Consider the following 14,212-nt stretch of genomic DNA (forward strand, 5'->3'; position numbering starts at 1 on the left):
GGGAGTGAAAGAGACAGCCGGGTTTTCGGTTGGAGAGCAGGAAAGTGACATGGGGCAGCTTCTGTGTTGTGGCCCCCTGCCCTCTGGGTCAGTAAGAGATGTTCGACCTGCTGGGACAGGCAGGTGTGGGGCTGGGCCCCCACCAAGAGCTCCTGAAGCTTCCGATGGCCCTTGCGGGCAGCTGCAGCAGGGACAAGAGATAAAGCCAGAGAATGTCAAGTGGCCCAGAAGGCACAACCTCCACGCGATAGCATGAGCTTGCTCTGAGCTGAAAGTTTGGTTTCGTCGCTTTCTCCATCTGCCCTTGGCATTTGAGAGCAGGGGCGGCGAAGGGATGCTGTCAATTTCAAAAGTCAAGGCCTCAGAGACGGGGCAGTTTAAAGCAACAAAAAGACCTGGGTTGTAATAAGAGCACACACGAACGTGATGGGAGTTGAGGACGTGGGGGACCAGGCTGTTCTCTCCCTGTGGAAACTGGATACGCCATCAGGAGAGCGTATCATAAAGTATCTCGGTGTGTGTGTGTGTGTGTGTGTGTGTGTGCACGGGTGGGTGTGAGTGATGTCAGAAGCCGGCGTGGCCGGTACCCCCACCATGAGGGGCTGGATCAGATCACATGTGCTCTGGAAATGAAGAGCCAGTGGCTTCCCTTAGATCAGCACAGAAGGGGCCATGAGCAGCACGTGTCTCAAAGAGAAGAAAAAGGCAGGGGCTGGAGCCAGTCTGCGTGCAGGGCAGACAAATTCCTGGGACATCTTTAGTGGCGAGATAAGACCCAGGTACTGGCTTAAAACAAACATTTGTTGAGAACCTTTTGCCAGCATGTTTTTGAGGTGAAAGGTTAATAAAGAGGAGGGAGATCAAAGCGTTTATGCCTGGTGGCCAGTGTTAGCTGGAGGAGGAGGGGGGAGAAAGAGGAGGGGAGGAGGGGCGGAGGGGAGAGGCTAGCATACCTGCGGCTGGTGAATGTGGAGGGGGTGGGGAACAGAGTAGAACTGCAATGCAGGCAAAATCCACCAGGCCTCTGTTTGGCCGTCCTTTCCCCGGGGTGACGGCTCTAAGCCCACCAGACAGGGACAACTCCCCAGACTTGTGCCCTTTCTCTGTCTCTGCCACCGCTTCCTCCCCCCTCCTCCCTCTCTCTGAAGGCAGCCCACATCTGACCCATTAGGAAGTTCCCCTGGCTCCGACTTTCCAACAGATCCCGAATCCAGCCCCTTCTCACCACCCACGTGGCTGCCATCATCTGGATTAATGTCACAGGTCCAACCAGTGTCCTCTGCGGCTCCCCATGCCCCGCTGCAGCCCCTCCAACACATAATTCTGGGAAAGCCTTTGAAAATGGAACCAGATCATGTCATTTCTCTGCTCAGGAACTTCCAGTGGCTCCCCACCTCGAGTGTCAAAGCCAAGAGACTTATAATAGCCCGTCATGACCAGCCCCACACCTTCCCTGACCTTCCCTTCACTCCCCCTCAGCCACCCTTGCCTTTGGCCGGTCCTTGAGCTGTCAACTGTCGGCCTGCCTCAGGACTCTGGCCTCTCTGTTCCTTCTGCTGAGAATGTGCCTCTCTCCTGGAGAGTCATACGGCCCAGGTGTCAGCCTATGGGGAGGGGAGGTCTTTCCTGATGTAATATTGTATCAGTCTTCCTTCCTCACTCGGGGTCACCCTGCTTTATTTCCCTCCAAAGTCCTCATCATGATTGGAAACTCACACACGTAGTTACTGATGTTTTCGTTTTTCTCCGCCAACCAGAGTATAACATCCATAAGGGCAGGGTCTGTCTTATCCCTGACAGCTAACGCGACACGGAAACTTTTAAGACATAGTAAGCACTCAGTGGATGTTTGCTGAATGAGTGTGCGGATGAATGGACACATAAATCAATGAATACACTACACAGCTCATAGCTTGTGCCTTAAGGCTTGTTTGGTTCCATCCTCATGATGTGATTTGAAATATTTCTCGTCCATTGTTGTTCTTGCCACTATGTCGGTTCTCTGGGGCTCCAACTTCTTTCTTAGCGTCAAACTGGAGAGGGTGCAACAATATTTTAAGGCCACTTCTGCCCTGAAAGTTCTGTGATTGTACAGTGATTGGCAAGGCTGAGTTAAGGAGAAATGTATTTTTAGGAACTCTTCTGGAAATCTTATCAGCTCGGCTGGGTTTGGCCTAGATTTGTTAGCAGGCTGTTTGAGCTGTGAGATCTAACAGGAGCAACTGTACCGGGGAGGGGGGAGCATTTGGGGAGTCCATTGTGTTCCTGCTCCAGAGTCCAGATCCGAGGGGGCACCCAGGGAGGGTGCAGAGGTGACAGGGTTTTGCATTCAGCACGAGGACAGAGCAGGTGTTGAAAACTTAGGCTCCAGTCTGCAAAAAGGACACAGATCTAGGGGCGCCTGGGTGCTTCAGTGGGTTGAGCGTCCGACTTCAGCTCAGGTCATGATCTCACAGTTTGTGAGTTGGAGCCCCGGGTCAGCCTCACTGCTGTCAGTGCAGAGCCCACGTCAGATCCTCTGTCCTCCTCTCTCTCTGCCCCTCCCCTGCTCTCTCTCTCTCTCTCTCTCAAAAACAAATAAACACTAAAAGAAAAAAAGAACACATATCTAGGGGCTGTTCCCTCTGCAGAGAATGCGCCTCTCCCAGAGAGTCATATGGCCCAGGTGTCCGCCTATGGGGAGGAGAGGTCTTTCCTGATGTAATATTGTATCAGTCCTCCCGGGGGGGGGGGGGGGGGGGTAATACTTCTTTACATTTTCTCTTTTACTAGAACAGCACATAAAATGCTACTGTGCACCAAGAAGTCACCAACACCCCCACCCCAGTCGTCACGGTATGGTGGTCTCAGGCTTTCCGGATGGGAGCAAAACTGGCTCCTGAAGGCTGTCAGCAGAAAAGTTTGCTGAAACTGGCTGTGAGTAAGTTCTTTGATAAGACTGGGCCCCAAGTGGCCCCATCCCTGGCCCTGGTATTCTCAGCAAGTGAATGCCCAAGTTTTGAGCCACATGGACCTTCAACACAGTGGACTGGGGGTTTGACTTATCTCTGGAGGCAGACCAGAGAAACCAAGTCTTCCTCTGCCCTTGTCCCCTGAGGCCATAGCCAGGTCCCCTTCTTCTGGAGGTTTGTAATCCAGCTGTGAAATACACCCCAGAGAGGTTCTGATAGGAAGAACCTTCTAGTTCTGCAACCTCTGTTGACGTCCAACCCCACTCCACTGACTTCGTAGAATACAATCATTCTGGCATGGAACCAGATATGGGGGATGTGGATTGAACAGCCCAAAGGTTCAGAAGACCCCAGAAGGAAAGATACCCCCAGGGTCAGACATCCAGGTGATGGTATTTCATTAATATTTAACAAAATAAAAATTTCTCTGCAGAGCACCATTTGACTTACGCAGAAAAGTACAGAACCCAGAAATGCAGCATCAGGAAGAAGTCAATCTATGAAAGGAGGATTTTTATTTTGATGTCATTTCACTCACCCTAGAAGTTAAAAAAAAAATCAATTTCCTGCCATAGTTTTTAGAATGGCTGTGGACAAGGAGTGACTCAAGCCCCAAGTATAAAGCAGGCTACACAAATGAGTCTGAGTCAAAGATTCCTCTTATCTTTCAGGAAATTGAACTAACTGCTAGAATTGAAATCAACAACAAATATTTACTGCACTTGAAACCCGGAGCTCTAATAAAAAAAAAAAAAAAAAAAAAAAAAAAAAGGACAAACCTGGCAACAAAGTGCATATTCTATCAAAACTTAGCGCGCTCTGATGTAACCCAGGCGGGCATTATTAGGTCACACGATGCTAATCGCTGGAGGCTGGTAGCACCACAGGACCTGTCAGACCCAGGTCCCCTCCTCCACAACCCCCTCCCCAAGCAGCGTCTTTTGTGGCCTCTCCGCCCAGATGGGGCACTCCTCCCAGGCTAATCACTGCTCGCTCAGCCTCCCCGCTGCCACCGGTTGTGGTTATTTCTAAGCGACGTCACCCGGTGCTGTGTCACCATGGCAACAGCGGGCCACCGCTCTGAGAAGTGCAACAGGGAAACTGGGGGAAAGGAAAAATAAGTCACAGGGCTGCACTGCCCCTGGTCACGGGCAACTTCTGAAGTGGCGAACGTGCTTCCCATTTCATGGAAGGGGAAACTGAGGCTCCAGTGCTCTCCCCAATTCCTGTGAAAGGAGGATCAAAATGTAAAGCCTGATGATCACAGCCTACCCATGGGGCTCTGCTCCCTTGTGACTTGGAGTTCACTGGGTCATTTCAACAAGCACCAAATGTGAAGGAAACAAACGAACGAACGGGGGTGGGGGTGCTTTGGGATTATGTAGATGAATCATGAAATCTTCAGGCACCTATTTTAATGTACTAAACACGGCTCTCTCAACTACATATTCTGCGTATTTTTCCAAATACACAATTCTTATTTAAATGTACGTAGTTTTGCTTTCCCGGGCGACTGACCCGTGGACTTCAGTCAGTTCCTTAATCTCCTCCAACAACTGCATTTCTTTCACAAACGTATCCCTTTTCCTTTAAGTGTTTTTTAAGAGGCATACTGCTGAGCTGGAAAATTAATAACCTGGCATAACCTGTGATACCACCCTCACGACAAGCTCTCAAGTTACCTGTTCATTATTTTCCAAAATGATTTTATCACCTGCGTTCCCATGTGCATACTTCGATTGCTCTCCTAATGCTGCTTTTCTTTCAAACTGGTCTGACCTCCTTCTCTAAGAGAACCAATAGCTTTGAGTCAAACCAAATCTGACAAGATAAAATGAGAGAGAGAGAGAGAGAGAGGCAAAAAGAGAGAGTCTGAACAATACCTTTTCTGGCATGCGGATCATCACATGGCTACCTCCTTATACTCTGTATACAACCGCCCCCCCCCCCCCCCCGCCAAAGTTTTGTCATTAACAGTATGCTATGATCAGGAAACTCCCCTATGCAGCACTGCTTCTACATTTAAAGCATTATTTTGCTCATGAAGCCTCTTTTAAACTTGGGGTAAAATGCGAAATAATTTTTATGATTACAATAAAGCCCTGTGTGCAGATGTAAATGATGCTTTGCTCGTTGAAATAGAATCCAAAGGACCTCTTAGGGTTTAACAGAAGTGTGTGTCTGGATGAGAAACGTATGACTCACTTACATCCGCAACTGCTAAGAGTCAAGAGATACGGTTTGTACAACCACATGCCATTGAGCCGACCACTGAACTTGAAACTTCATCGCCCCAGCTACACTGTTGTTGCCGAGCCTCAAGCGGTGGACTGTCTGTGCAGGAGTCTGGACGACTGGAAGCAGAGCACCACTACAAGGCATCTCATCCCTGGGTTCTTCATGGAGCCGGGGCAGGGAGGTTGCAACATCGCTGGTGGAAATTTTGGTTAAGGCCACACAGATAACCCCTGCAGCACTTGGCAGAGATGATCCTGTCTGCACTACTTTTTCCAGTAAGAATGACTCAGCAGCAGAAAATATTTATTATGCCTGGTTACGACTTCTGCACGGTGCAAGGCGCTTTCTCTAACTCCCTGTCAGCTCTGCAAACAGGCCTCCTGAGGTTCATCCAGCTTCTCAAATGGTACATGAAATATTTTCAGACAGCCGCTAAGGATGGAGATCCCGTCCCTAAGCCAGCAGTTTTAAAGGTTCCCACTTATCTGTCTTAGGCCAATGCTTTAGGCTTTCCCAAGGTTTCCTTAGAAGGAGAAGCACTTTGGTTTTCAAGAGTCAGGAAGACGATGGAGAGCTTGAAAACACATAGGTAACTGGCTCCCTCACCACACCTCCTACTAAAAAAAGCACTTAGCTCACTAGATCCCAGGAAGTTTCTAGGAAGAAAGGGCCATCTGCACTTCTTTTTCCCAAGTGGAAAAGTGGAAAAAGGAAAGGCCCTCCGTCTGAAATACACTTTCCTACCCTTGGGGAGTAGCCCGATTGCCTAACTATCAGCAAACGGGCAGGGCTGGCAGTTAGGAAAGCTGAGTTAGCTTTCACACGGTCACAAGGTAGGCAGGAGACTTGGGGTGAGTCACAGCCCCTCTCCAGGCCTTGGCTTACCCAGCCATGAAAAGGAGACGCTGGACCAAGCAGTGGTTGTGAGACCCGGGGGTGAGTAGCTACACAACCACAGGTAAATATATACTGTAGTATACGGAAGGATCAGTTTTACTAAAATAAAATAAAATTAAAAAGTTGGGACAAAAAGGAAAGTCAAATAACTTCAGGGGTAAGTAATTTTAAATTTTTTGTATTAGAGCAGACATACATAATGGAGTAGAAGATACCATTTAGAGACTTCAGATAAATAAGAAGCCTTCTTCTGTCAGTCCTCCTAAACCTCAGGAGACCATCTCGTCTCTCTTCTGTTTTGAGGAGGTCTCAGTGGAAACACTTGAGGGTCTCCAGGGCCCCTTTGGCCTTGGACACGCTAGGAGTCCTGTTTCTTGCCTAGTAGTGACAGGGATCTTTAGGGAGACACCTGTGGTCCGGTGGGGTTTGCCTGGTTACCCTGCAGCAGAAACACAAAGTTCATTTAAGCTAAAGATTTCATCTGAATCACTAACCCTCCTCGGGGAAGAAAAGAGTGCTTCTCCAGATCATTCACATGCCTGAAATGATCATGGGGGTACATGGATTTAGTGTCACCTTTGGGGCTGGGAAATCTAATGTTCTCACTTCTTCACTACAACATCAGAGACAGCCAAGGGCACCTGGGATGTTCATGCCACTGAAAAGTACATCCATTTGGTTTCAATTGTGTTTGCTTTCACTTATTAAGATCAATCTTGATTTGGGAAATCCATCAAATTAACTAGTTTTCCTAGGAGTTTGTACTATGACTGAGGATAATATGTATTTGGAATTGTAGATCATTTTATGTTCCTACAAGTATAAGAATTAAATATTAAAGGGGGGACTAGATTTAGGGTCAAAAGAAGTTAAAACGCAATTTTTCAATCCATTTTTCAATCAAATAGATTGAAAAATAATTTTTTTAATGTTTATTTATTTTGAGAGAGAGGGTGTGCATGCATGCACGTGAGCTGAGGAGGGGCAGAGGGAGAGAGAGAGAGAGAGAGAGAATCCCAAGCAGGCTTCATGCTGTCAGCACAGAATCCAACAGTGGGGCTCGAACTCACGAGCCACAGGATCATGACCTGAGCTGAAATTAAGAGTCGGATGCTTAACTGACCGAGCCACTCAGGTGCCCCAAATATATTTTCAAAATAGAGACAAATGCTTTGCAGAAAGCATTTTAGAGATGAATTAGAGTAAATGCATTAGAGTAAGTTAATGACATTGTTTTTTGCTTTAAACTTTTACAACCAAAATTGTCATGAGCCCTTCTAGAACATTGCTTACTGCCTTCCTCTTTATCATAATGTAACAAAATCTTCCATCATGCTTCAGAAATCAGTATATGTTGTATTTTATTTTATTTTTAGGTGTGGATCACAGTTTGTTTTTCAAAAAGAAATCATACATATTAACAAACTTGAAGATTCAGTGTTATAATATGTTAATATAAGTATCTAAATGCTTTTTACTCAACATTTGTCCATCAAAATTTTATTTGCTTGGAAAATTTTATTGGAAAACATTTCGAGAATGTAAGCTTCCAAAAAAACTATATGATAATTTCTATAGTATTAAAATCAGTATGGTGGTGGGGCACCTGGGTGGCTCAGTTGGTTAAGCGTCTGACTTTGGCTCAGGTCATGATCTCACTGTTCTGAGTTCGAGCCCCGTGTTGGATTCTGTGCTGACAACTCAGAGCCTGGAGCCTGCTTCGGATTCTGTGTCTCCTTCTCTTTCTGCCCTTCCCCTGCTCACGCTCTGTCTCTGTCTCTGTCTCTCTCAAAAATAAAAACACTTAACAAATTTTTAAAAATAAAATGAAATCAGTATGGTGTTATTATAAAAAGAAAACTTTGTGCATCACTATTTTACAAAGGGAGGATTATTAATGATTTTTTATTGTGTTTTTTTGTTTTGTTTTTGTTTTTGTTTTGTTTTTTTAATGACATAGAATCTGAAGCAGGCTCCAGGCTCTGAGCTGTCAGCACAGAGCCCAACACGGGGCTCGAACCCACGAACTGTGTGATCGTGACCTGAGCTGAAGTCAGACACTTAACAAACTGAGCCACTCAGGTGCCCCTCAAAGATTTTTTTTTTTTTTTTGATGCATGTGCAAACCAGTAAACTTGAAACACGTTTACTTTTCCCACATTCCCCTGTATAGCTGCAGACTTTCCTCAAGTGAGAAAATAAAAGAACGGGACAGACAGGCAAAAAGAGAAGCCTTCCGATAATGAATGAACAGGATCCACAAGTGATATTTGGTTTTACTCACATGTCACAGTGTTTGTTTTTCGGAGAATCAAGTTTTAACTCCGAAGCATATAATTAGTGTGATAAGAACTTAAGTATATATTCACTCAATATCATTTAATCAAGCCATGAACATTTTTGGGTGCAGTTATGTGAGCAGAACTATGCATCCCTAGTAAGTGTCAGCTGAGAGTCTGTAGGGTTGGGACTAGACTTTTTCATTCTTTTGCTTTGAGCACAAGGTTCAATAAATATTTGTTGAGTAGATAAATGGATGGATGGATGGATGGATGGATGAGACAAAGCAAAAGAAAATAGCTGGCTCTCTTTATTTTAAATTTATATACCAGAGTGATATTTTCCATGAGGCAGGAAACTTATGTGCAATCAGTCTAAATGGACTACCCTGCATTTTTTAATATCATAAAACTAATATTTATGAGATACTTAAGTGTCTTAGATTTCAGTTAGCAAGATGAAATATCTGGTGCTGGTTGCTATAATTAGTTTAAAATTCCCTAGGGAACTTGCATTCATAGCAGGATATAAAATATAGAGAAACCTCTGTCACTAACCATTTATTTTTGAAAATTTTCAGAAAATCAGCTCTTCAAAAAAAATTTTTTTAAGTCAAGACATAGTGCAGGTCAATACGTTAATATGTAACAGAAATATATGGTATAACTGTTAAGAAAGAGGAGAAAATGTTGTCATTATCTTGATTTGATATGATTATATAGCCAGAAAATTCAAGAGAATTAAATTTGAGTCTCACAAGGAAAAAGCGAATTCCGTAAGCTGCCAGAAATGAGGAAAATAAATAAAATTAAATGGAACCAAGTTTTCTTGCTTTCTAGCAATAATCAGGTAGAATACATAGTAGAAAACGTATCATTCATAATAGCTACATAAAACATAAAACAATTGGGAATAATGCTAACTGAAAATGTTTTGGACAGACAAAAATTAACAAATTTTACTTGGAGACAGAAAGTATTATTTTTTTAATTGAGAGATATTTCTGGATTAGCATTCTTACCATTTAAAGATGTTAGTTCTTACCAAATTAATTTATAGATTCAAGACAGTTTTTTTTAATGTTTATTTATTATTGAGAGAAAGAGAGAGAGAGCACAAGTGGGGGGAAGGGCAGAGAAAGAGGGAGACACAGAATCCGAAGCAGGCTCCAGGCTCTGAGTTGTCAGCACAGAGCCCGATACGGGGCTCGAATCCACGGGCCATGAGATCATGACCTGAACCTAAGTCGGACGCTCAACTGACTAAGCCAACCAGGGGCCCCAGGTTCAAGACAGTTCTACTAAAGTCTCAAAAAGAATTTTTTTTTTTGTTCTTGTTGGAGAAGGTTTTTATAAATATGGAAAGAACTTAATGATTTTGAGGTTTTTCTAGAAAAAGAAATAGATGAAGACAGAATCATAATATATGGGATCGGCCTTAGTAGATGGATGCATGTAGTGTCAATAAAAAACAATTAAAACAGTTTGTTACTGCTGAAGAATAGATAGACGAATCAATGCAATTGACTAAACGCATCTTGAAAGGGATGTTAGTGTACCCAAGAATTCAGGATCCAAGATAATAAGTACTACAGGTGGAGAAAGCATGTCTCATTCAGGAGGTACTATTTAGGAAAATTGGGGAAAAAAGAGAGGATACATTGAGTTTATTAACTCAACTTGTACTATTCACCAAAATAAATTGCATGTTGATTTGATTAAAAAGATAATCCTTGGGGCGCCTGGGTGGCGCAGTCGGTTAAGCGTCCGACTTCAGCCAGGTCACGATCTCGCGGTCCGTGAGTTCGAGCCCCGCGTCGGGCTCTGGGCTGATGGCTCGGAGCCTGGAGCCTGTTTCCGATTCTGTGTCTCCCTCTCTCTCTGCCCCTCCCCCGTTCATGCTCTGTCTCTCTCTGTCCCAAAAATAAAAATAAAAAACGTTGAAAAAAAAAATTAAAAAAAAAAAAAAAAAAAAAAGATAATCCACAAAAGGGCAAAAGAATATATAGGTCAATCTTTGATAACAGGCATCTAAGTCTTTCTGAGAATAAAAAACAATGCAAACAACAAAAGGTCAATCTATTTTTAATGGCTTTGATACATTTTAACTAAAAACTTCTGACTTCTTGGTGCACTGTCAACTTGAGCACATGTAGCTATTTAATTACCCCCCTGCCAAATCCCCAGTGCAATAACTAAAGGTTGATCAACATACAGAAAAAGGAAACTTGAAGAGTGTTAGAAATAGGGAAATTGTATCAGTTACATGGTTTGAAGTCTCTACTGCTCCTAGTTTACAGAAAAATCCAACATTTTGCTGAGAAGCCACACTAACTTGAAATCCAGCAGCTCAGTGGGTTTGTCTGCCTTGTACCATGGGAATAACAACAGTAAGGAGGCTTGGCTGAGGCGGAAACTTGGCATGAAGGCCAAGCAGAGGAAGAGTGGGTAGAGAGTAGTAATCCCTAGGGCAAGAAACCGAAGCCAAGATGCCACATCCCTGCTGGGTACCCCACGGCCCGAACTCCCTCCTCGCTACACCCCTGTATACCATACCACTGAACTCAATCTACACCCAAGAACCCTCTGCCTGCCATCTGAGAAGACAGTTCTACTGACAGTCAGGTGGCAAGTGGGGAGCTATAAAAAGGTTTCTGTTCCCTGTCTTGAATAAAAAGAACCAGGCCTGGACAGACCTCTTTCCATTCAAGATGGATGAATGAGTAAAAAGACCAACAAAAACTTAAATATGCAACAAAGATCCAATATGACACCAGTCATACTACAGAAAGAGTTTGCAAATCAAAAAAAAAAAAAAAATGTCAAGATGGAGAGCTTAAGGTCTATCATAAAAGAAAAAGAAGAAAATGTTAAGATAGCATCTTGCTTTGTGTTTTCAATAAAACCCAGGGAAGCCCATCCTTTCTTCATAAACTGAAACAGGGAAGAGAAAAATAGTAACTGAACTGAAACAGGACTGAAACAGCCACAGATAAAAATGGCGGTTGGATGGCACAAGAAAGGAATGTGAGGAAACCAACATTTCAGTAGCAAAATTAAAACCTTAATGTTATACAATAAAGAGCACTGTTAGTGTACAAAATGGAATCAGTGAGGTGAAGAATACACTTGAGACATATTTCTAAAACGAAGAGAAAAAGGAAAAAGATTGAAATCATCAGAGAGCTGCTTACAGATCTGGAGGCCAGAAAACAAAAATCTAAACTAAGAATGATTCATGTCACTGGAGAGATAAAAATAAAGGAACAAATGAAACAGCATAATTAAAAAATATGGACTAGAAAATTTTTGGAGTTCAAAGGGAGCCTAGAAAGAAGAGATTTCTGTGTCCTAGGCAAAGCCAATGAAAAGCTCTGTGAACTTAGAATATTCTAGTAATCACCAAGACAAGGGGAAGTTTCTAAAATGATTTAGCCCCTCTGTCCCAAAAAGAGTTAACTACAAATAAATCGATCAGCTTCTCTTCTGCAGTACAAAACATTAAAAGCCAATAGAAAAATGTCTATAGAATTTTGAGGGAAATTATTACTCTAAATAATATACTATATATATATATATATATAATATATATATTTCCTACATGAAAGTGAAAAGTGTTCTCCAACATTCAAAGGGTGAAAACATATATAGTTCATAGAGATCCCATTTTGAGGGATTTATCCTAAAGGAATCAGTCATGGGATTAAATATTTACATATCAGGATGTTAGCCACAGTATAATTTATAAAAATAAAAAAATTAGAACCAATGTAAAGTGACAGGAAATGCTAAAACAAATTATTGTACATTCATATTATTAGATATCAAGCAGCTCTTCTAACAATGTAGAATGTCAGATCCAAATGCTTACCATGTGATATTGAATATTGTATATCCTTTCTTCAGGAAGCAACTATCATCAGAAAATAAAACAAAAAAATTGCAAAAAATTCTAAAAATGCCTTGTGGGCTTTTATGCTTGCAAACATGTCATTGTCTCGTTTAAAACTGAACAATAGGTCAAATGCTATGAAGATCAAGAGACATTTATAAAGTGGATATAATTTCCAGACTGAACATCCTAGAAGGCAAGAAAGTAACCAACTAGGGAAATCACATTATTTTGCTGAGTCTGGACACGCTTTCATTGACATGACCCTTGCCCACTTAGTTGGTACAATAAGCAGATTGCGTATCATAGTCTGTTGTCCAAACTGCTCAGCAGAAATTATAATAATGTTGCTGAAAAGTAAGTCACAAGTAAAATGCAGTTTAATATTTAAACAACTTGATGTTAATTTGAATAATTCAAGCTCACAGTGAGTAGGTTGTGGTAGGGGGCTGGCCAACTTTTAAGGAAAGAGATTAAATAAAAGAATGAACAGAGTGACAATGGCTTGCAAATTGTAGCTTCCTAATATAGTAAAATTTGCATAACACTTTACATAGAACTTGGCATAAAAACGTTAAATTATAACTCCTTATTATTACATCTAATAATAAAACATAACTAGTGTAAAATTAACCACTAAGGCACCAAATGAGACAGTTTTAACATTACATTTCGGATACAGCTCCACCTTCTCTTCCCCTCCTTTGATTTTATAGGGTTTCAGAATAAAAGGGGAGATTCTCAGGAAAAAAAAAATCTATTATCTGGATTTTATTATTCTTAACAGCAATAGTGAACATGGAATTTCTTTTTGTATGTTACGTGGTTGAAGATATCATGGTATGGTTTGACCCCCTTGGGGACTCAGAGCACATATTTCTAGAAGGGTTGGCTAAGGTCTGGAATGGAGCATAAGTCCATGGTATCAGCAACCCATAATCATGGTCTCTTGCTTTAATCAACTAAGCTATTCAACCATGTAGAAGAGCTTCAAACATGTCTGTGAAATACTATGAAAAGTAAATCGTTATGCAATATGAAAATAATTACATGTTGAATCCAGGACTACTAATAAATGGCGGGGAGGATATTTGCCAAGAAACACTGTTTCCAGTGCAACATCAAACGCTGAACTAGAATGAGATTGTCTGATGACAAATCATTTTAGGCTTAAAAAGTATAATGAAGGCGGGGCGCCTGAAGGTAGGTCAGTTGGTTAAGTGTCTGACTCCTGATTTTGGCCCTGGTCACGATCTCATGGTTGTGAGATCGAGCCCCGTCCGTCTCTGCACTGAGTGTGGAGGCTGCTTAAGACTCTCTCTCTCTCTCCCTCTGCCCCTCCCCAACTAGTGCATGCGTGAGCTCTCTCTCTCTCTCTCTCTCAAATAAATAAATAAATATTAAAATTTAAACTTAAAAAGTAAAAATTACAAAAAAAAAACTTTTAAAAAGTATAGTGAAGGATTTGCCTTATCTGCTTTGATGCGGACTAAATGTTTTCAAAATTTGGGCACACGTATGTTTTGGGGTAGAAATCACAGGTAGAGCAATTGGTCTGCAGATTCAAATATTAACTGCTTATGAACTGTCTAAAATAAAAACAATACCACCGAACCAAAATGTGATTAAAATAGAGTAAGTGACATTATTAATCTTCCAACCACTCTGCTTTTTTTTTTTTTTAGCTGTCTGACTAATGAATGAACTAAAAGCATCTAGAGTTCTAAACAGTTTTCAGGTAACCAAGAATACCACTGCCTCAATAGCCTCGACGCTTTCCATCTGAATCCACACAGTAGTGTCCCAGATCATATCGTTAACTTCAGCCAAGAGGCAAGAGAGACAGGAGAGAAATGATGCTTTCCCAAAGAGCTCTGAGAAGAACTACAGTGACATTCTTCTAGAATTAAAAAGCTCTGCTAGACCTTAGGAAATACCTCTTTCGCCTGTCCCTC

General features: G+C 42.2%; 1 protein-coding gene and 1 long non-coding RNA gene across 12 annotated transcripts in view; one reads left to right on the forward strand and one right to left on the reverse strand.

Moving 5' to 3' along the window:
- The window catches only part of LOC131483476 (uncharacterized), a 167,263-nt gene extending 163,534 nt beyond the window's left edge, over positions 1-3,729 (forward strand). Inside the window, exons 4-5 of one of the 2 annotated variants that reach the window (XR_009247714.1) lie at positions 2,773-2,916; positions 3,385-3,729. This is a non-coding gene — a long non-coding RNA (uncharacterized LOC131483476). Of the gene's footprint in view, positions 1-2,772 lie in introns of both variants that reach the window. The other variant, XR_009247712.1, reaches the window with a different exon arrangement.
- The window catches only part of MBNL2 (muscleblind like splicing regulator 2), a 158,610-nt gene that overhangs the window by 120,026 nt on the left and 24,372 nt on the right, over positions 1-14,212 (reverse strand). The window lies entirely within an intron of this gene.

Source organism: Neofelis nebulosa, chromosome 1, assembly GCF_028018385.1.
Source record: "Neofelis nebulosa isolate mNeoNeb1 chromosome 1, mNeoNeb1.pri, whole genome shotgun sequence".
NCBI classification, from domain to species: domain Eukaryota; kingdom Metazoa; phylum Chordata; class Mammalia; order Carnivora; family Felidae; genus Neofelis; species Neofelis nebulosa.